Below are 22712 nucleotides of genomic sequence, written 5' to 3' on the forward strand. Positions count from 1 at the left end.
AATCCCATTTTTCCCTAGCTCACCAGTGAGATCCCAACAGTCTAAGAATAGGAATAGCTTGGTGCAAGCCTATGAGTTAGCTGACATCATGGGGGTGTGTGTCAGGCATACTGTAAGAGGACTGTAGCTCTGTGGCCTGGGTTTGCTCCTAGCTTAGCACAATTAAGCTAGGAGGTGTGTCTGAATCTGCCTAGCACTCTTTACATTGCCTAAGCAAGAGTGAGCGTCACACACTGGGTTTTAAAGGTTTTAAAAAAAATTTAAAACAGGAAATAGCAGCACTGTGCACATTTGAGCACTTTGTTTGCGCGGCGCGCCCCCAAGCTTAAACAGGAAGGCAATGGGAAGGGAAAACAGCAGTAGGAAGGTAAACAAGGAGAACTAGCATAGCTGGCAGGTGAAATGTATCAGAATCAGCCAATTACACAGGCAGTAGATCAGCCCAGCCCAGAGCACTACTATAAACTATGCAAACACCTTCCCCTCTGGTTTTTCCCACACTCTACACAGCCGGTGTAAACAAGTGGGTAACTTTTAACACTCACAACAGCAAAATGATATGGGCTGCAATAGCTATCATTAAAAACTTGTGGAAGAGGCTGACGGTGGTGAGGATGTGAATGCTGTTGACCAACCCACAGTGAGGAGATGGAGAAAAGTGTACAGACCCAGGGTAACCTACCAGGGGCTACATGAGCTGGAGATAGTGGAGCGCTATAGAGTGGACAGGAACCTCCTACAGCAAATTGTTAAGCTGTGCTGGCCATGCCTGACACACACAAGTAACAGAGGGGAACGCATCCCAGTGAACACTAGCTACAGGTACTTTCCAAAGGCCAACTGGGGATATGATGGGGATCTCACAGGCATCAGCATCTAGGGTACTCCACCGGTTCCTGGATGCCATGTCATCACATGTCGGTGAGCACGTATATTTCCCCAACATCCATGAGGCGTTGGCCAGCAATATGCAACTGTTCCACCAAATAACAAAATACCATGAGGTAGTGGGTGCTATAGACTGCATGCACATATGCATCAAAGCACCACCTGGTGAGCAGGGTAGGGTCTACATCAACCGCAAGGGCTTCCCCTCCATCAACTGCCAGGCCGTGTGTGATGCCCAGGGCATAATAATGAATGTATGTGCTGACTGCCCTCCAAAGAATGGAAGCTATCATGATTTCCACATCTGGCATCTGACGCAGCTGTACCAGGGATTTGCCAATCTGGACATCCCACATGGTCACCTAGTGGGGGATGCTGGATATACACTGGAGCTGTGGCTGATGACACCCATCAGAAATGCACACACACCCGAACAAGAACTCCATAATGAGGCACACGCACAGACAAGAATTATAGTAGAGTATGTGTTTGGGATGCGCAAGCCATGGTTCCGGTGCCTGGACAAATCCAATGGAGCCTTGCAGTACTCACCAGCTACATGTACCTAAATTGTCCTCGTATGTACTATGCTACACAATATGATCCTGTGGAAAGAGCTGCAGCAGGAACAGCACTGGGCAGGGCCACACAATCCCCTGCCATTGCCAAGGCCTGCACAGGCACAGAGTGATTCGGAGGAGAACAACCTGAACCTGCCCCAGTAGGCAGGAGGAGGCATGCCCAGTATGTCCTGGCCTTGGCAAAGAGGCAACACATAGCGCATGCACTGACACACGAGGGACCCAGGGAATAACACCTCTCTCTGACTTTCACATACAGTAAAAGTGATGCCAAACATTACACTACCTGTAAGCAACCATGTGTAGGGAGTGTACTATGTGCACCGACATAGGCAATCCTGCAGCACCACTCTCAATACTGGGACACCCACAAGGTAAGTGACTCACACATGCCAGTTAAGGGGGTTCACATACCCAACAACAGTCACAACCAACATGACAGGTGTAGACAAACACAAACAAAGGCTGTGCTATGGCGTCTGAATGAGGCCTATGGGTAACCTGCCCCCCAGGCCTACACATACAGCCTACAGCAGGTCAGGCAGTGAGATATCAGTTCTGAAGGGTAGGAAGTCAGAAATTAATATGTAGGTAAATAAAAGCTAAGATCTGTAGTACACTTGTATGCCTCTAGTCAGCATGTTAAATAAGACTAGAAAATGAAATGGAGTACCTGCCATACCAATACAGTCATAGCAAATGTGTACAAGTGTCAGGTGTGCCCCCCATCCTATGTAGACATGTAGTAACAGTCAGGTGTGCCCTCCAATCCTGTGTAGAAATGTAAAATAGTCAGGTGCCCCCCCCATCCTACATGAAAATGTAGTAACAGCCAGGTGTGCCCCACAAATCCAGTGCAGAAATGTAGAAATTGTCAGGTGTCTCCCCCCATCCTACGAAGAAATGTAGTAACAGTCAGGTGTGCCCCCCCAATCCTCTGTAGAAATGTAGAAATAGTCAGGTGTGCCCTCCCATCCAATGTAGAATGTTGTAAAGTCAATGCCAAATGATCAATGGAGACCCTGCAGAAACAGTATGCTACCTGTAGGTGTACAACACATAGGTCAGCACTCCAGTACAGACTACCTGGACTTGATCCACACATTCAATACAGATGGGCATACTGGGCATGCTCCCACACTTAAACATGTGAAGGCCATGTCTGCAAACACCAGTGGACCAGACATATCTGGTAGTTGCAGATGTTAGTGCAGACGCTCCTCAGTATGCACCGCACATGCTTTGCAAACACAGTGGACCAGAATACAGACATATATCTAAGGACAACACACTATAATAAGACAAAGGTAGACGTACATAGATGTGTGGAAGAGGGTGACTGTGACAAGGAGCCATCTAGGTCTATCCCACCCAGCACACAGCCAAAGGGCCACAACCACATGAGGATCAGATGTCACTCACTGTAGATACTAGCCACCGGTATCTGTCAGCTTTACAGACTATGTGGTGCACTTGTTAGCTGTGCAGCATGACTGTACAAGGAAGTAGTCATCTAACAGCTGTATAAACATACCTGTGGAATGACCCTGTGTGTGCCCGCATTGTGTCAACCTCTAGATGAATGGGTTATGGCTCATATACACACACTGCCCCTCCCTATAGCCCTACTATGACAAGGCTGCAGAGGTCATCCACTGTGAAATACACCTTTGGGAGAGTTGTAGGCCAGTAATCTCCATGGCATGTCCCGTAACTGTGTACTGCTGTAGTGCGATAAACTAGTTAGGTAGGAGGTCCAATCCCAGACGTGGCAAGTGGGTGTTTGTCTCTCTCTGTCTCTGTAGAGAGCAATGCTTTTTAAAGTAGTCAGACACCCTACATTTGTACTCAAATGCTCTACTTTGGTAAGGCTGCTGATGTCATCCACCTAGAAATATACCTCTGGGAAGGTTGTAGCCCAGTAATCTCTGTAGCACATCCTATAACTACATACTGCTGTAATGTGATAAATTAGTTAGGTAGGAGTTCTAATCCCAGACGTGGCAGGGTGCATTTGTGTATGTGTCTGTCTGTGTAGAGAGCAATGCTTTTTAGGCTAGTCACACTCCCTACAATTCAAATTCTCTACTTTGGCGAGGCTGCTGATGTCATCCACTTACAAATACACCTCTGGGAAGGTTGTAGCCCAGTAATCTCCATAGTCCATCCTATAACTGCATAGTGCTGTAGTGTGATAAACTAGTTAGGTAGGAGATCTAATCCCAGACTTGGCAAGTGTTTGTGTGTGTCTCTCTCTGACTGTGTACAGAACAATTATTTTAGGGTAGTCACACTCCCTACAATTCAAATGCTCTACTTTGGCAAGGCTGCTGATGTCATCCACCTAGAAATACACCTCTGGGAAGGTTGTAACCCAGTAATCTCCAGAGTGCATCCTATAACTGCATACTGCTGTAGTGTGATAGAATAGTTAGGCAGGAGTTCTAATCCCAGACCTGGCAATTGTGTGTGTGTGTGTGTGTGTGTGTGTGTGTGTGTGTGTGTGTGTGTGTGTGTAGAGAGAGAGAGAGCAATGCATTTTAGACTATCTCACTCGCTACAATTCAAATGCCCTACTTTGGCAATCCTGCTGATGTCATTCACTGTGAAATACACCTTTGAGGAAGGAGAACTCCAGTAATCCCCCAGTGCGTCCTATAACAGCATCATGCTGTAGTACGATATAGAACTCTGGTAGGGGTTCTATCCCCACACATGGCACTGGTGGATGCTTTGTGTGTATTTCAATGTATGTGTAGGGAGCAATACATTTTAGGCTAGTCACATTCACTACAATTCAAATGCCCTACTTTAGCAATCCTGCTGATGTCATTCACTGTGAAATACACCTTTGGGGAAACAGAACTCCAGTAATCTCTGCGGTGAGTCCTATAACAGCATTATGCTGTAGTGTGACATAAAACTCTGGTAGGGGTTCTATCCCCACACATTGCACTAGTGGATGTTTTGCATGTGTTTCTATGTTTGTGAAGGGAGCAATGCATTTTAGACTAGTTACACTCACTACAATTCAAATTCCCTACTTAGGTAATCCTGCAGATGTCATTCACTGTGAAATACACCTTTGGGAAAGGACAGCTCCAGAAATCTCTGTGGCACGTCCTATAACGCATAGTGCTATAGTGTAATATACTTGGGTAGTAGTTCTAATCGCAGACATGACAGGTGTGTGTCTGTGCTTGTCATTCATATCCTGTGTGGGGGTGAGTGTGTAACAACTGCACTCAATGTGGAGTGGGTTTTGCAAACTTCTTATATGGCGGGCCAAGTATTTATCACAATGTCCACTGTACACGGATAACAGATATGAAATAACCAAGAGTCTGGGATGCAAATCCATACCTCTAAATCTGACATCAATGCCAGCTGAACAACGTTAGCAAGCCTTGTATTACCCAGGGTACACTCTAACCCATGTCTCATACACACACACACTTGCCTAGGCAACAGCCACTATGTTGGTAGTACCATGCGTATTGCCCCCTGATAGTAACCATGGTGTGATTGCAGTAAGCTACAGAGGGCATGGCACCCTGTTCATCAGTCCAATAGGCATGTACATGCCGACAGTGCACCTCCCCCATGTTCCCCACTGGACACCTGCAACACTTGTGGCGCAATCAAATGTGATCCACAAAGGAAATAATAGGCCTGAAACACAAGCCCTATATGGACAGATGCTACTGACACCAGCGAATACCGGTATCATGCTATCAGTGTAGGTGCAGGGCCAACCTGCTGTCCATGAACAGTTCCCGCCACATAAGGCCAGGACTGGCACATCTGATGATAACGATCAGTGTACACAACATAGGCCAGACACTCCAGGTACAGTTCCACATGTCACTGTACATGCATATGAGAGGTGTGCACATCCCAGACAATGTCCATATCATGGACTAAGGAACACATACATGGCAAGCAATGCACAACGTTGGCCACACGCAATAGTCACCCAGGTGACTGGATGGTGAATGCAATACCCAACTGTGTGGGGAACTCCAGACACAAGAGCCCTGAGCCATAATGCAGACCATTGTCATGTGGCCTGATGCCAAGGTATACCCATCACGTAGCTTTGTATAGCTGTCTGCCACCATTAATCACAACACACCCGTGAAGCAGTGCACACATGCATGTCAGTACTGACACCCATGTCTGTGTGGGTGGTGTATGATGCGTATGATCAAATTCACACTCACTACAACCCCCACTGGCATACTGAAGCATGCTGTCTGATGTCGGACACCTCCACATACCCTTTGCACATATAACCTCCGTATGACCCCTGTGGTGCATGTGATACCTGCACAGTACTGTGTTGTGGCAGTCCCACTAGTGATGAGGTGTATTTCTGGCCCTTCCAGGTGTGGCAATGTGTGTGCGTCCCTGTGAGAGTGTGGCTGTGTTGATGCTGGCACCTGTTCATGTGAGCAGGCATGGGTACTACACCTACCACATAGCTACCACATCCCTGTTGCAGATGTTACTCACCATCGCATATGCGTTCTGAGGGCTCCCCATCATGTAACCTATGTGGTGCATCCAGTAACTGTATGGACATCTGATAGCACTGCATAGTCATCGGGGGGTTTGAAACCCTGTACTGGTAGGTGTGTGACACAAACATGCATAGGTTTTCCTCTTCCACCCCCTCCTTGGCTTTTATGTGCCTCTGTCTGCCTCTCTTACTCCCTATCTGGTGGATGTGAGGACTTACACCTGCTTTGCTTAGGCAGCAGCATGTGTATTTTAAGTGATGCTCAGGATCAGCTGATGGTCTCTACATGAAATGCAGCCCTCCACCAGCTGATTGCATGTGGAACAGCTGTGGTAACATTCCCATAGCCAATTGCATGGAAACACACACCAATATCTAGGAACATCATGTTGCTGTTGGGCCTTTCATTCACTGTGAGCAGGAACTCGATCGGTTGTTTGGCAAACAGCATCTCAGATGGATCGGGGTGTACCTCTAACAACATACACTGTGGAGACACGCCAACACACTGGAGGGGGGTGTGCCTGACCTGACTGCAGACTGCAAGTGCTGCTATACTGCATTTGTAGTAATGTTGGTTTAACAGGGTGTGTGTGGATATGGCTGTCCTACATGTTTACATACCAGCCATATAAGTGCTATGTTAATGAGGGAACACCCATCTGTAGGGTCATCTGCAGACTGGCCAGTGTGTGGTGCTTTTTGTTTCAGGTGTTACCCACTGAGCATCTGTCTGTGAACTGCAGAAGGTAGCATGAGGATTGAGGTCTGTAGATGGTGACAGCCGTGAGAGTTACTGACTTCAAATCCCTCATAGGACATATGGTTTAACAAATCCTGTTACAGCAAGAAATGTATGAGGTTATCACAGCAACATGTCAATATTGGCCCTGTGTATGTGCCTCCAGCCAAATCCCTGACAACCTTTGTACATATGTCATGCAGTAAGGGCTGAATATGTACTGTACACTATAAGTAGGGACATCATATCTAGTAACAACCCAGTGAGATATCAGACTGCTGCACATGTAATGTATAGTAGGGGTTATATTTGATGACATAACCTGGAAATTATGTGGTTGTGTGTACAGTACTGAGGTCTGTGTACTTATGGTGATTGTTGCCAGTGTGTGTATTATTAATATGTAACTTGGCCTGTGTGCAGACTGTGGTAGATGTCATTGTTCTTGGTCCTGTTCTATCTGATGTTACATGCTGCTCCCCTATGTGTTACCCTATCGGCTTACATGTTTGCAGGGCCATACACGCACATGTCCCATACCACAGACAAGCAGCAGACCACACTATGTAGTGGCCCAGTATATGTAGGGTTATTGTGTGGGCGGCACATATGAGGTTTGTGTTGAACAGATAGTCCATATACTGTAATAATATGCTAGCATGCCATATGTAGCTATGGCTATTTTCACATTGGTCGTGGTGATGCACTTACACACAGGTGTATGTTACTCTGTGCCGTGGCATGCCTGTAGAACCTGCTATGCCATACAGACTGTTCTGTTTGTCAGTGTGCTTGTGATGGTGTCAGTTGTGCCTTGTTATGTAACAGTTACAGCTCAGTGTATCAGCTGAGGTCTTTACCCCCTAGGGATTGTCTACAGAGTATAGTTAGAGGCTGCTGAACTATACACCTGCATTACTTACCATTGATTGTTTGGTATCCTGTGGCCCAGTCTGTTTTTACTATTGTACTACTTGATGGCCTTGGCCTGGACAGCAACATTTGTTAATATTTCCGGACTACTGTATTACTATACCTGTTTCACAGTTGCATTACTCAGTTTATATGGATGTCCATGTCTAAACAGCTATATGACATGGCATATATAACTGTAATAGTACACAAATAAAGCTTTCCCGTTTATGCACACCTGTGTGTAGTGTTATAGCCTTTGATATCTCTGTGGGTATATGCTGCAGGCAATGAATGTCATTTGTATGGGTGGCTCGTACAGTCTCCAGTTGGTAAGGTGGTAGCTGTAGGATTAGTGGCTGTCCCATATTGTGTGCACGTACTACATATGCAACTTAATGTACATATCTCTGCGTGTGTATGTGTAGTTGCATATCTATCTATCTATGTATATATATATATATATATATATATATATATATATATATATATATATGTATATTTGTATCTGCATATATGTGTCTGTGTATATGCATCCTAGGGATGCCCATGCTGTGTCTGGTCCTAGTTATGGGGTCTGCAACACTTGTAGGGGGATGGTTTTGGCTGTTGAGGGGTATACCTATTCATACAAGACGTATATTGTTTGGGCCCTCTCAACCCCATTAACGTTGCATGTGGACATATATGTTTTTGTTATTTTCCCATTGTTATCTATGGATGTATGTCTGTATATACATAAATATATATATATATATATATATATATATATATATATCTGCTGACATATATATAACCTGCCGTATATATTTAGACATATAGATGTAGACATACATATCTATTGATGCAGGCGTTTGCATGTATATATATATATATATATATATATATATATATATATATATATATATATATATATATATATATATATATATATATATATATATATATATATATATATATGTTGTATTTGTATAGATATTAATATAGTTACACACACACATACATCTAAATGTTGGAATACATTCTCTGTACTGTTGAATGACAGAGCTGGATGATATGTTTTTTAAAACATCAGGGTTATGTATATCTGACATGGCTGAGTTGTAAATCACTTTGGCTATGGTGTGCAGGGTCTGGGTTTGAGGCTTGCAGAGGCTGTTTATTTTGTTGCTGGGCAGAACATGGGCCATTGGATGCAGAGTGATTAAGGCACTTTAAAGCAGTTGCAAGTGGGTTTGCACGGGTGTGCGTGGAGGTAAGTACTGCTAACTTCTGGTTACAGTTTCTTATAAGTATTGCTTACCTCTATGCAAACAGGCTAAAACCCAGTTAGTGCTGCTTAAAAGTGCTTACTCCCACTTACCCCCATGCTCATTTCTTTAAAAGAAAAGAAAAAGTGGTTGATAGGAAAGTGGTGAAAAAAGGGGCACAAAGAGGGAAAAACAGTAGGGAAAATAGCCAGGGATGTGATGGAAGGGTGCAGGGAAGTTCCATAGCTGCCCATTTCCTCTACAGCAACAGCTGTGCATATACACTGAATTTGGTGGTAGACTTGGACACTCAAACCCCTGGGAGTGGGTGAGGACAACAATAACATGTTGTGATGCCAATTAGACCGGATTACATGTGTCCAGTGGACATGTGTGTGAAATGAACAGCTATGTATGGGGCGAGATTTTTTTGTGGGAACAGATTGCTCTTTTTTTTTCAAGTGAGAGTGGGATGTTGGGGAGGGGTAGTAGGTATATTTGGGGTGGTAGGTTAACAGACAAGACAAGCAAGATGCATACAGGAGCAGTATATGACACATGTGGGGGGTAAACACCTTGATGAGGAGGGGTGTTGGGATATCGGAAGCCCACAATCCCCTAGTGGTAGCAGTGGGACTGAGGTCCCCATCCATGGGCAGTCACCACTGCACCTTCATAGCCCCGAAGGTGGCTGTGCTGGGGGATGAGTCGCAGAGCCAGACTGACTCTCTAATCATGATACGCGGCCCTCAAGCTGGCGTAGAAGATCACCAAACTGCTAGTCGATCTCTCTAAGCACCCTGGCCCTGACCTGGTAACGGGTGACAGGTGCCTGTCCATATCCACACCCAGGGGGGACGAGCCTCATCCCCTGAGGCCATTCCACCTGAAGATGGTGCAGGACCAATGGACAGGGAGGTTCTGGGTTGGGCCCCAGACATGCTGCTGCCCAGTGCTATGGTCAGCTAAGTTGGGACAGATGGGTCCGCAGGGAACATCCTTCCCAAGCATGCTATAGTGTTTAGATTTCATCATCATATGTGGGTTAGTAATAGTCAACACATTCCAGGGTTAGGTATAACAGCATGCATAGATATTCCCATTAACCCAGACACCAGATACAGAATAGTTGCATGACAAACAGAACACATGCATATATGGGACCACAGTGGTAATAAGAACAGCATGCAGGTACATTGATAGCACCATGCCACCAATGTTGGAATAATTCAATACAGAACATGCATGGTAACCATTAAAATATTTATCAAACAATTGGACATTATCAGAGTCATTACATACCAGTTGGGGTGGGTATGTTGATTATTTTTGGAGATATGGTGGGGGAGAGAGAAATATGTCAATTAAAAACTAGTCTATTCCTGTAGTCCACATTACTTTCCCAGTCAGTGCTGTTATCCGTACCTTACAAGTCTTACTAGACTACCCTATAGCCTTAGTTTGGACAGTGATATGATTGTCATCATCATTACACATGAATCAGTTTTACCTGCAGTATACACCTTTTACCTGGTATACCTGTGCAGGGACTGTTTGTTAATACTAACTAACCATTTCTACACATACTCCCGGATTTCTGGTTGATGTTTTGCACATAGCTATCCAACTCTTTCTGCACAAACTCTGGCCATGTGTTGACCACATGCTGGTGTGCTGGGACATATCTAGAATATTGCCCTCTTCCACCTTTACTGACCTGGCACACACATATCCATGCTTTCCTACACGGTTATATTATGTAGCACAGTGTGGGTGACAGTGACCAGTGATACTTTATTATTCAGAGAAACTGCAACATTCACAATTCCCTACAATACCATAGTGAACAGTACCAGTACAGGTTATAATGGTCTGTATTGCTCAGCACAGTGTTCGTATCCAACGTACCTGTGGGAGCAATGTTTGTTAGCACTACCTGACTGTTGCCACACAAAGTTCCGGATTACACATTAGTATTATGCACATACATCTCACTCTGTTAATGTACACACTCTGATCACAGCTTGACAACATGGGAGTGTAGATGGGACATACTTGAAATATTACTCTCCTAACAGTTTCAAGGTTTGCTACAATGACAGGTGTGTTCTCATAGATGTTTGACAATCACTTGTATTCCCTGTTTGCTGGCTAAACATCTGGGATCATCCCACTGTTTTCCAGGGCCACAGGTTGATAGGCAACAGATATGGGCCACTTTACTGGACATTCTGGAGATATCTGTACAGTTGTGGAGTATGATTCTGTATGCAGACTACTACCACTGGCAGGATTTGAACCGTGGCTCTGTGTGCTAAAAAACAACATTTCACATCTCAGTTGCATGTACTATTCAGTTTTTGTTGTCTGCATTTTCCCTGTTTACTGTCTATGTGTCCCTTAATTGTACTAAATGGCCTCTGGGGATCACACCTGTCATATACAGACATTCCTACACATTAAATTTATGGTGCACGGTGTGGGTAACAGAGTGCTTACTACAACAGTACTATTATATGATTGCAGATCTACTTTACCATATGATACTAGAATATACACATGCAGTGCAGCATTTAGACCTGTTTTATCAGGCTATTACAATTTTGACAATACAAACAATATGAGATGCTTCCTGCCATATTCTCTAGTATATGCAGTACTTGCCTTGAACAATACGAGTTTTATACAAGCAATTAATTTACTACTATGTTTAGTTTTATTTCCTATGACAGTAAATGCATGAGTATTACTGACCTGCCTCACATCGCAACCTTGCCAGGCGACTGATGTGGGCCTCCTGGTTCGTAGCCTGCTCCCTTGCAGCTGTGGGGGGCATAAGAGGAATATTTATCCATACTTATCCATGATATACCTGGTCTGGCAATTATAACACACATACTGAGGTGATACTTACACATGACTGGAACATCCCTTGCTGCTCTAGCCTCTTGGAGATACTCCTCCAAGAGGTCCCCCTTACACTGCTTCAGGTCAGCATAGTGGTGCCTGACCTGCTCACCAGTTCGGGGTATGCCCTGCTACTGGCCCTGCAGCAGTCTCTGATCATGGTCTTTGACTAGGGGTCCTGCCATGACTTTGGACTCCTGGATGCACCAGCACTGCACCCGAAAATGCACACTTTCTCCCCTTACTGCCATAGTGCCTGCAAGGGGAAGCTACAACCAGTTAGGAGATGTGTTCTCGCCTCTTGGGTTTAAGTAGGGACAATTTCCCTCACTTTTCCGTGATTGGCCGGTTTTGAAAAGGATAAGCTATGGGCAAACCTGCTTACCTATGGTTGGCATTGTTTAAAGGGGTAAACCACTGGGCACAATGAGTTAGCTGCCCTACACATTGCTTACTCCTCCTAAGCTGCCCTGTGCAATGTCTCGCATTGCTTACATTAGACTTTGCATTATAATTCCTTTTTGGCATTGAGCTATTATTCATTACACCTTATATGTATGCCTGGTATCCATGATTAATGTGTTCATACACTCTATGGAGTCCTTGTGTTTTACTGGGGACTTCAACACTCTCTTATAATTACACCTCACTTCTGGGCTTACTGCTGTACTCCAGTTAACATATTTATGTTATGTTGTGGGTTATGGAACATATGACTGTATACTGATTCCTTTCACAGGTTCAGTTTTGTTTTACTATGGTGAGGACTTGTTTGCTGATACCTCATTCTTCTGTACTTCTGTGATGGCTTGGTGGTTAACTACTGTGACTATGGTATATAGGGTCCTGGGTTCGAGACCATCATGGCTGTTTATTTTGTTGATGGGCAGAACAAGGGCCATTGGAAACAGAGTGATTAAGGCACTTTTGAGCATTTGTAAGTGGGTTTGCACGACAGTAAGCACTGCTAACCTGCAGTTACATCCGCTTACAGAGAGTTAGCTTTACAATTGCTTAACCAGTTTAGGCATTGCTTACGGCTGCACAAATGGGCTTAAGCCCACTTACAAGTGCTTAAATATGCTTACTACTGCTTATTTGTGCTTATAGGTTCATAGGTTCATAGGTTGGTACTAGGCTATTGGCCCTAGGGCCTATACAAACCTAGCCATAACAATTCCCTGGCTATTTCTTCCCACACTATTTACTTCCCTGGACCCCTGTTTACTAGTGTCTTATTCATTATGACACTGACATCTCACATGTGCATTTACTGCTCTGCCCACTACACTATTGCTATGCTGCTTCAGTTGCATATATCTTCTTGTTATCCTCTTCAGCCATTTAATCTGCATTAACCATAGCTAAGCGATGGGCACACCCAAGCACCTATGGTTAGCTTTAATCGGATTTCTAAAAAAAATAAAGGGTTTTTTCATTTTATTGATATATATATACTGTTGCTGTTGTACACAAGGGGGACTGTTGGTGGGGATATGCAGTCACCTATGAGCAGTCTCATTCATTTCATACCCCTTTCTGCTGTTCTTCATTGCGCGGACACATGTATTCTGAGAGCTCTGCTCTCAGACACGCCCCCTGCACTCTTACATGCTCCGTGTAAGCCTAGGAGCACAGGCAACGCACCTCATTACAATGCATGGTGTGCTGTCGTCCTGCTTCTAAACGGCCGCCTCCGTGCAGGACTAAGCTAGTACTGCAAAGAAGACTAGTAAATCTGGGAGGAATGTATTTTGCTGGATATATCAGAAGTTATATTTCATTGTTTGCCATCATTTAAGTAATCACTTTGTTTGTTGCTAACTTACTTAAAGCGTCAAGTTTGTTTTATGTGAACATTAATGAAAGTGCATTTTAATTATCAGTGCATCCCTCTTCCCCCCATTTCCTACACATAAGGATTTTCATATCTGTCATTTCTTATTATAAAATGAGTGAAATTATAGGTTAAAAACAACAAATTCACTTACTGTGATTAATGATTACAAATTCTCTTTCCATATTCATAAATTGCCATTTTATTGCATATACTGAAAGTTTTTAGATTTAAATGCCAATATTATATTTTGTATAATCAGCAAACATTAAACTGAGTGGTTATTGTCAATTTAATACTATTTGTTCAGGATGTGATTGCTACATTCTGTGACATTCCTAGTTCAGGCTTCTATTGTTAACAACCTTATCAGTTTGATGTAATGCATAAAACATTAGTTACCTAGGTAACCACTTAAGTATTATATATGGTTAAGATGGGTTACAAAAACTACAATTCAAGTTAAAGGAATTACATGACTTGTCATGCATATTTACTTATATAAGAAAATCATCATGTTTCCCCTTGATGTTCAATGTAGTTAGTGTATGTCATGTATGACAAGTTAAGACAGTAGTGTTATTATACACAAGCCCATGTTATTAAATCCTGTCTTTAATATCTAAATTCAGCAGACTGCTTCATCTTATATGACAGTTATGTATTTTATGTCAAGATTTACTAAAATCATACATTACATAACTATTGTGTGTGTTTTTTTGTCTGTTGCTTAGTTATTTGAGAGACCACAAGCTGTAATGCTTATTCTTATTATTAGCTCCTTCCAAGCATGTTTATACAGTCCATAGTCTTTAAATTATGAGACCCTTCTAGTTTCTTATTTGTTATAAGTATATTTCTATCCTTACATACACACATATCAGTACTTCAAGCATGGGCAACAATGCCCATCCAGTTTTGCCAGAATACCATTTACTAGTTCATGTGTTGTGTTTCCAGGCTGTTCTTAAAATATCCAAACCAATATTTGTCCTGTTCCATTTTACCAGCCTGTTCCATGCAGTGGCCATTCTGCCAGTAAACCACTTAGCACACCTTCCATTCCCACAGATATTCCCACAAAGAAAATCTGATGACTCTCTAGCACTACCTGGCAACCCCAATTACCCATAGTATCAGCTATTCCCATATGCCTAACACGTCCGAGCAAGCTCACCTCTCAGACCACTGCAAAGGGTACTGCACAAGACAAAGTGCTCTTAGTCTTTCACAATAACTCAGACTTCCACTCTTATGTAAGTCCTTAATGTGTTTGGACCAAAATGCATTTTAGATATAAAACTGAGCTTATTATTTTATTATTTTTTTTATTATTATCAAGAATCACCTTAATGGGCAGCCACAGTGGTGCAGCTGTTAGCATTGCCACCTCACAGCAAGAGGTTCTCCGGTTCAGTCCTTGGCTGGGGTGCCTTCTGTGTGGAGTCTGCATGTCCTCCCTGTGGCTGTGTGGGTTTCCTCTTGGTGCTCCAGTTTCTTCCCACATCCCAAAGGCAAGCTGTAGTGGATTGGACACTCTAAATTGCCCCTAGGCATGAGTGTGTGCATGTGTGTGCCTTCTGTGGAAGGTTGGGTGCTGGGCTGGCAACTTGACACCATAAAACTCCACTGCCAATCATAAGTGGACAAGGTAATCCACTGTGGTGACTCCTAAAAGGGAAAAGCTAAAAGAAGAAGAAGATCAAGAAACAACTTAATGAGCTAAATGAAGTGTTGGAACACCATCAATATGTGTACATGTGGTTTAAAACAGCCCTTTTATTATATATATTTCTATTAAAGCCAAAAACTTCATTCCCAAGAATCATCTCAGAGGCTCCTCAGAGCCATTAAGCATTATCATCACTCTGTCTCCATTACCACAGCAGCCTGGGACCATCTGTTTCTGTTAGTGTGTCTGTGTACTGCATACTATAGGCTCGCAATGCACCTGAAACAAAGCTTCTCTTCACTGCAAATTCAATCCTAAATTCTCTCCCTTTCAGTGAGGCAGCAGCCAGGAAAAGAACGGAGAGCAAAGAGATAAAAAAAAAAAAAAAAAAAAAAAAAAACCTCCTAATAAGCCGCCACAACAAGAGATAATACATTCTTCCAGCCTTCCTACCTCTCACTCAGCAGATGTATAAACAAACTATTCTCTGCCAAAATATCCCAAATCACAGTTTTATCCACCCCCTTCCCCTGGATTGAGGCTAAATCAACAAATGTCTCTTCCTAATACACAAGTATCAGTAAACAAATGTGGGTTGGGAGGGTGGCCTAATGGTTAAGGTGTTTGCCTTACAAACACAAGGTGCAGGGTTTGATTCTCACAAGGGATAATTGGCTAGGCTTAAAATGGCTCACAAGAGTAGTTAGCTTAGTATGAACCTATGAACCTCAATCACAAGCCACAACCCACAGCTTCCCAGAGATGAAAACGGCAACACACAACAGCTGCCAGACACAGCTGCATCCACACACACCATGTCAGACTTAAACAGCATTCGAAGCTATGATACCTGCCATAATTGATACTATGTTTAGACAGAAGAATAATGACATATGTACTAGCTGCCAGACACAGCTGCATCCATGCTCACCATATCAGGATCGATCAAACAGCACTGGTAGCTGTGATGCCTGCCATAATTGATATTAACTATATTTAAACAAAATAATGATGACATTTGTACTAAGAGCTTGCTACTATTATTCAACCAAGACATATATGACATTTCTAAATCATACTTTAACTGAAGAAGGCATTAGTCTCCATGACAGCATTTTTTTTTCAAAATACTCTACTGTTACTGCTATTATATATGATGTTAATTTGTTACATTTGAGTCTGAACTCCTGATGAATGGTACCTTGTTGAATTAGTTAATTAATTACTTTAATTATTATAAGTAAAAACAATGAAAAATTAACAAGATAAGTATTCACTGGGTTCAAGTAGGGGAATAGAAACTTCTATGCTTGTATTATATGTTGCTTTGTTTGGCTTATATATAATGTAAATAGTAACCCATCTTGACATACCTTTGTTTGTGAAGAATTATTGGACTCTTTGTACATTCTGAATAAATCATTACTGTTTCTCAGTTGTTTAAGAAACCCTCCTTTTTTAATAAAAACAGATGACAATCGATGTACCATATCAGTTGACACTTTGAGAGATGTAATTGTAAGAGTTATTTTTTTGGGACAGCTATCTTGGAATCAGTTTTTTATTTCTTCTTTCTAGCATCAGTCCAAGGATTTGTTTATTTTATTCTTTTAAGAATAGGGGCCATCCATTCAATTTTTTCTGGGATAGACACTATGTTGTTGTTTTTGATGAATATAGTAGCTTCTTCTAAGTCATTAAAGGTTCTCATCTCATTGACTAAAAGTATTTTTATCTTGGCTGGAAAGGCCAGCTGTGCTTTAATGTTGTTTTGTTTCAACAGTTTTATTATACCATGACCCCCCCCCCCCAAAACGTGCATGCTGATTGGCCAGCGTGCCCGTTGTAAATCGAGTTATACTAATGGAAAAAGGTCCGGTCGCCCGGACTTTTTTCCATTAGTATAACTCGTTTTAAAACATTGTTCGCTATGTTAAATGGGTTTAACATGAGACAGTTTAAAATAAGCAACGGAGATCTCCGTTGCTTATTTTAAAGCTGTCTCGCCATGTTAAACCCATTTAACATAGCAAGACAGTGTTTTAACGGAGAAAGCAAGATCTCCGTTGCTTTTTAGTCTCGCTATGTTAAATGAGTTTAACATAGCGAGACAGTTTTAAAATAAGCAACGGAGATGTCCGTTGCTTATTTTAAAACTGTCTCGCTATGTTAAACTCATTTAACATAGAGAGACACTAAAAAAAAGCAACGCACATCTTGCTTTCTCGTTTTTGCTCAACTCTGATGTACTGCGCAGGCGCGCAGTACATCAGAACTGCCGCGGATGCCAGACATCTGCGGAAGGGCAGCAAACAGGCATTATACTATGCCATTATTTAAGAAAAGTAATAGTTTCTTTTCTTAAATAATGTCATATAATAGCAATAACCACTTCTGGGTGTGGTAATGCTAATTTACCCACGGTTGGCTTTGTTTGGTCCCTCGGGCTTTTCCCTCGGGACCAAACCACGCCAACCGTGGGTAAATTTAGCATTACCCACACCCAGGCGTGGGTTATTGCTATATTATTGACTCTTTTCATTTGTTCTAGTATTCTGGAAGAATAATCATTGTCAAATCTCATCAGGCTTTGATTGTATTTTAAGGGTGATTTTCTCCAAGCAGATTTTAATATTAGTTCCTTGTCCAGAAATGAAAAAAAATATATAACTATGGCTCTAGGTGGAGTATTTGTTGAGTTAGAAGCAGGTTTCCTCAGTGCTCTATGCACCCTTTCAATTCCAAATGAAAGTCCCTATTTCAAGTCTACAAATTCAGGAATCCAGGTTGTTAAGAATGAAATGTCTTCTTCTTCAGTGTTTTCAGGCAGGCAAAAGAGATCCTTATGTTGTTTCTCCTTTCCCTGTTTTCTAAGTCATCTGTTTTGTTAAGCAGCCATGTATTCTGTTTAAGCAGAAATTCTTTTTGGAATTCTTCCTCTTTGAGTCTCCCTTCAATGTCATTTAGAGAAGTCTTTATATTAAAGCAATAACCGATGACTTGGTATGGTACATTGAAGATTTACCCATGGTTAGTGTGGTTTAATCATGATGGCGAAGCCCGAGTGATTAAACAAAGGCAACCATGGGTAGATCTTCAATATACCACAACCACGGAGTTGGTTATTGCTATTATACAATGACATTATTTTAGAAAAAAAATGCTTACTTTTCTTAAATAATGTCTTTGTATAACGGCAGATTACTGTTCTTTGGCTGGTTGTGGTATACTGCTTCTTCATTTGGATGTACTGAGCATGTGTATGGGACTTGCGTTCCCACACATACCCAGTACATCAATGCTTTGAAACGGAAGCAACGGAGGAAAAAAAAGTCTCCGTTGCTCCATTTTCTCTCTCTTTTTTTTAATTGTAAGAAAAAAAAAAGGTTTTGGGGCACTTTATACCAACAGAAAAAAGTCCGGGCGACCGGACCTTTTTCCGTTGGTATGTTGTGGGATTTACAACAGCCATGCTGGTTGGGCTGGGCCAATCGGTGTGCACATTTTTGAATAGTAATAGGGAGTCATTGTATAATTGTTATTTTTGCATGGTGTTGCTGTAATAGTTCCTTAAGAGTATCAGTCTGTTTTTGAGAATTTAATTTGAGGTTTTCTAAGTAATTTTTAAAGCCATCCATCTTCAAAGATAGTTCCTGTAAGGTAGATGTCATCAATTGCAGTTCTTTTTTCAAAGCAGCATCTGGATGAGAATTCCTTGAGTTGCTCATATTCAGTGACTCAATATATCTCCAAGTTACTTGACAGGAAAATTTTTGTATATCTCCGCCAAAATTGGTATTTCTGTAGTTTAGTAATTTATCTATAGATTTCTGACATTTTAAACTTGAAAATAATAACATTTTCCTATATTATTATACTAGTTTATGGAGCTCTCAAATTCACTGCTCTCAGGTGGCCATCTAGGCTCTGCCCCTCACAGTTTTTTTTGGATGTGCATGATTTTAAATGATACAGTTTTAATATTTTGAATGTTGTCAGGGATCTGGGAAGATAAGTAGACAGTAGTCTGTCCTTTGACCAACATGGGGCCAAAGCAGTAAGAAAATCATTCCATGTCATCCAACTTAGCAACTGCATGGCATCCAGGTCTAAGGATGTTACAGTGTCAGTTTATTCAGCCCTTATCAAACCGATCACAGTACAATGCCTCCTTTGGCATGTACCTGCCCAGACATATGCAACAGCTGAAATGCCCAGAAAGATTCCTTACTAGGAGAATCCAGAGTATAAACACATTGTTCTATAGGGATAACCTTAAAGCCCTATCTCTGTACTCTCACACCTATGGGTTACTGAGAGGCAATCTATTCCTGGCATAAAAGGCATCATTGGCTGCAGCACTAGTGGACTTTTGTGCACGGCCACAAAATGAGCAGCATCAGAATGACTAGAGCCAAGTATTTACAATTTAGGTGTGCATACACAAGACATGTTGGTGAGACAGATATGTGTCTCAGAGGATCCCCATGCTCTGGAATATTCTCCCTATCCATGTGAAGCAGAGACCATCCCTAACTCTATTTAAGTGTAACTTTGACTAATGGATAGGAATTAAGAAATTCACCCTAGGTCTTTTCCCTATGTCTTTGATAGACAGAGGCAGACAGAAATGCCTACACTAACATACACCCTGGAAATAACCTATAGAAATCTTTTAACTAATATAACCCTCCTAATAAATGCTGATTTATAGGGACGTGATTAGGTGGGATTGCACATCTACTCTTATAAAGGCCCTGGAGGTCTTTAGCCTAGTATATAAATATGAACCTACGAACAAGTGACAGCAGAATCATTTAAGAATTTGTAGGTTTAATGATTTAGATAATGAAAACTACATGTCCTTAAATTCCTAAGCTGAGGCTTCTTTATTGTCAGCCAGTTTAGTATGGTTTGATATTACCATAACATCCAAAGTACCAGCAAGGAAAATAATCAAAGAAACTGCAATCATAGTCAAGTTTCCATCTTCAGAACTTCAGAACACTCTAGTACCTCTCTTAAGGTGTGACAAATGGACAACATGTGGAACATTTACTAACAACTAGGGAGGGAGGCAGCTCCCAGCATGCTGATAATGTTATTTTATATTTGTTTTACAACCCAGTTCTTCAACCATTAAAGACTCACGGGACAAACAATTTAAGTTACAAATGTCCATGGCCAAAGATGGGTAAGCAACCCCCCCCCCTCCAAAAAAAAAAACATAAGCAACTCCAGTCAACATTAAGCAGTCAAGTAATACAAGTAAGAGCAGGCTTGCAACATCATAAATACTGTACCATCCATAACATCAACAAGCAAAAGAATTAAAAGAAACTACAGATGTATTCAAAATACCATCTTCAAAATGCAGACTACTGCACTATTGTGCACACGGGGAACATACATGTAAAACAGAAGATATTTACTAAGAACTAAAAAGGAAACACACCATGGTTAAACTGTATATTTTAAGTTCGTTGATATACCCAGTCTCTCTTTGCTTGCCAGAATAGTCACTTGGTTACAATGTGAAATTTTCCTTTTACACTATTTATAAGACAAAAATGTTGCACAGCAGTTGAAATGTATTATTTTACCACACATACAATACTTCAAACATTAGATACTTGCAAGTAAGTTGAAAAAAGTGCAGGACCTCCCCCCCAACTAACACACACACACACACACACACACACACACACACACACACACACACATAAGCAAATTATTCTCATATCCTCTCTTAGGGTCTCCAATTGCAAATTCTCATTGAAAAGTAGATTAGCCTTTCTCTCAATCTCAGTTATTATTACTTCATTCTACCCACTACATTGCTAATACTTTGATCTTTGACCCACACACATGTATGTGCATGTGTACACAGACACAGGCACATACACATACCCATCAATTACAGCCACCTACGTACACATCAGATATTTTCTTGAGATCAAGTGAATGTATAAATTCAGGAATTTACCTTGGCTTTCTGATGTCAGAGCAATACAGTGTAACTACAGTATGCCCTCTAAACTTTTTAGTTGAAGAATCGGAAGCAAGGAGCAAAATCAGGTACAGCTTTTAAATACTTTTTTTATATATTTGGAAAGATGACAGAATAGGAAGTTTTGCATTATCAAACATTTCCTTTTCAAGAGGTGTGGGATCTTTTACATTCACCTGAGACACAACCAAATCAAACAGATTAGACCTCTACTTAACATCTCATTCAAAGGACAGCACACTCACAAGTGCAGTACTCTCTTATGCTGAATTACACTGTCAGCAATCCATCTATCTGTTGTAGGAATAGAACCATCAGCCTTCTGTACTAAAGGTTTGGGTGCTAGTTATTGCACCATTGACACTAACTATGAGACAATATCAGTAATATTCTGCAAAATCAGAGAGAAATAATAGGCAAATTATTCTAATTCACTTAAAAAGTTAATAGAACCAGTTTTCCAGAAAAATGCATTTTTCTGAACATTTGAACAACAGAAGTTATTATATTGTAATGATTGACATAACTGACTGACTATGAATCTTAATGATTTTAAGCCTCATTGAGTGTCAGAAAATGAAGATGCAAATGATGGTTTGGCAGTTACTACAAAAGATTAAGGCTTTAAACTCTTGGTGAGCTGGTTGTTGTAGTATGGGGTACAGGGTTTGAGTCTTTCTTCCTCTTTTTTCCAACTGCATGTATTTAAATTGCTTAACCAGACAGTGCTCCTGGGTTACCCATTTACCTGGTTTAAAATACAGAAAAACAAAAAGAAGGGAAGGCATATGAAGGTAAATACTCATGTACAGTTTCAGAACAATAAGAGAATAATTTGATCATGGTGAAATGGGACCCTAGGCAGAGTAATGGATCAGACTCCCCTTTGTAGCCACACCAACATACCATTTCTTAGTTGTCTCTCCCCAGTTACCATAAAACACAGCTGAAACTTGTCAGTGTGCATGCTATTTTTTTTCTTTTTAAAATGATTACAGAGATATGGATTTAATTTAAAACTTGTATTATTTTTTTTTACAGCAAAACCACTGATGGACGATTAATAAACAAAACAAAAACTCTTACACTGAAAACAGACAGCATAAGCAACAATATACTTCTCTTCTTTTGAAACCTCACATTTATTGAAAATGCATTCCAGTAATCCATTAAACTGCAACAGGCATGCAGGGATTCATAGTCAAACAGCATATCATGAAGCACTATTTAAGGGGCAATCTGAATTCAAAAGACTAATGTGTAATGAATTTGCCAACAGCTTGGGACAGCCTAAAAGACATGTGTGTTTTTTTTCAAGGCAACTTAGGAGCCCTGTCTGTTGACATAACGTGATCAGACTCAAAAGCTGCACTACAGGGAGCAGCCCATTA

This window comes from Protopterus annectens, chromosome 2.part0, assembly GCF_019279795.1.
Source record: "Protopterus annectens isolate FY-2018-M chromosome 2.part0, PAN1.0, whole genome shotgun sequence".
Taxonomy (NCBI): domain Eukaryota; kingdom Metazoa; phylum Chordata; order Ceratodontiformes; family Protopteridae; genus Protopterus; species Protopterus annectens.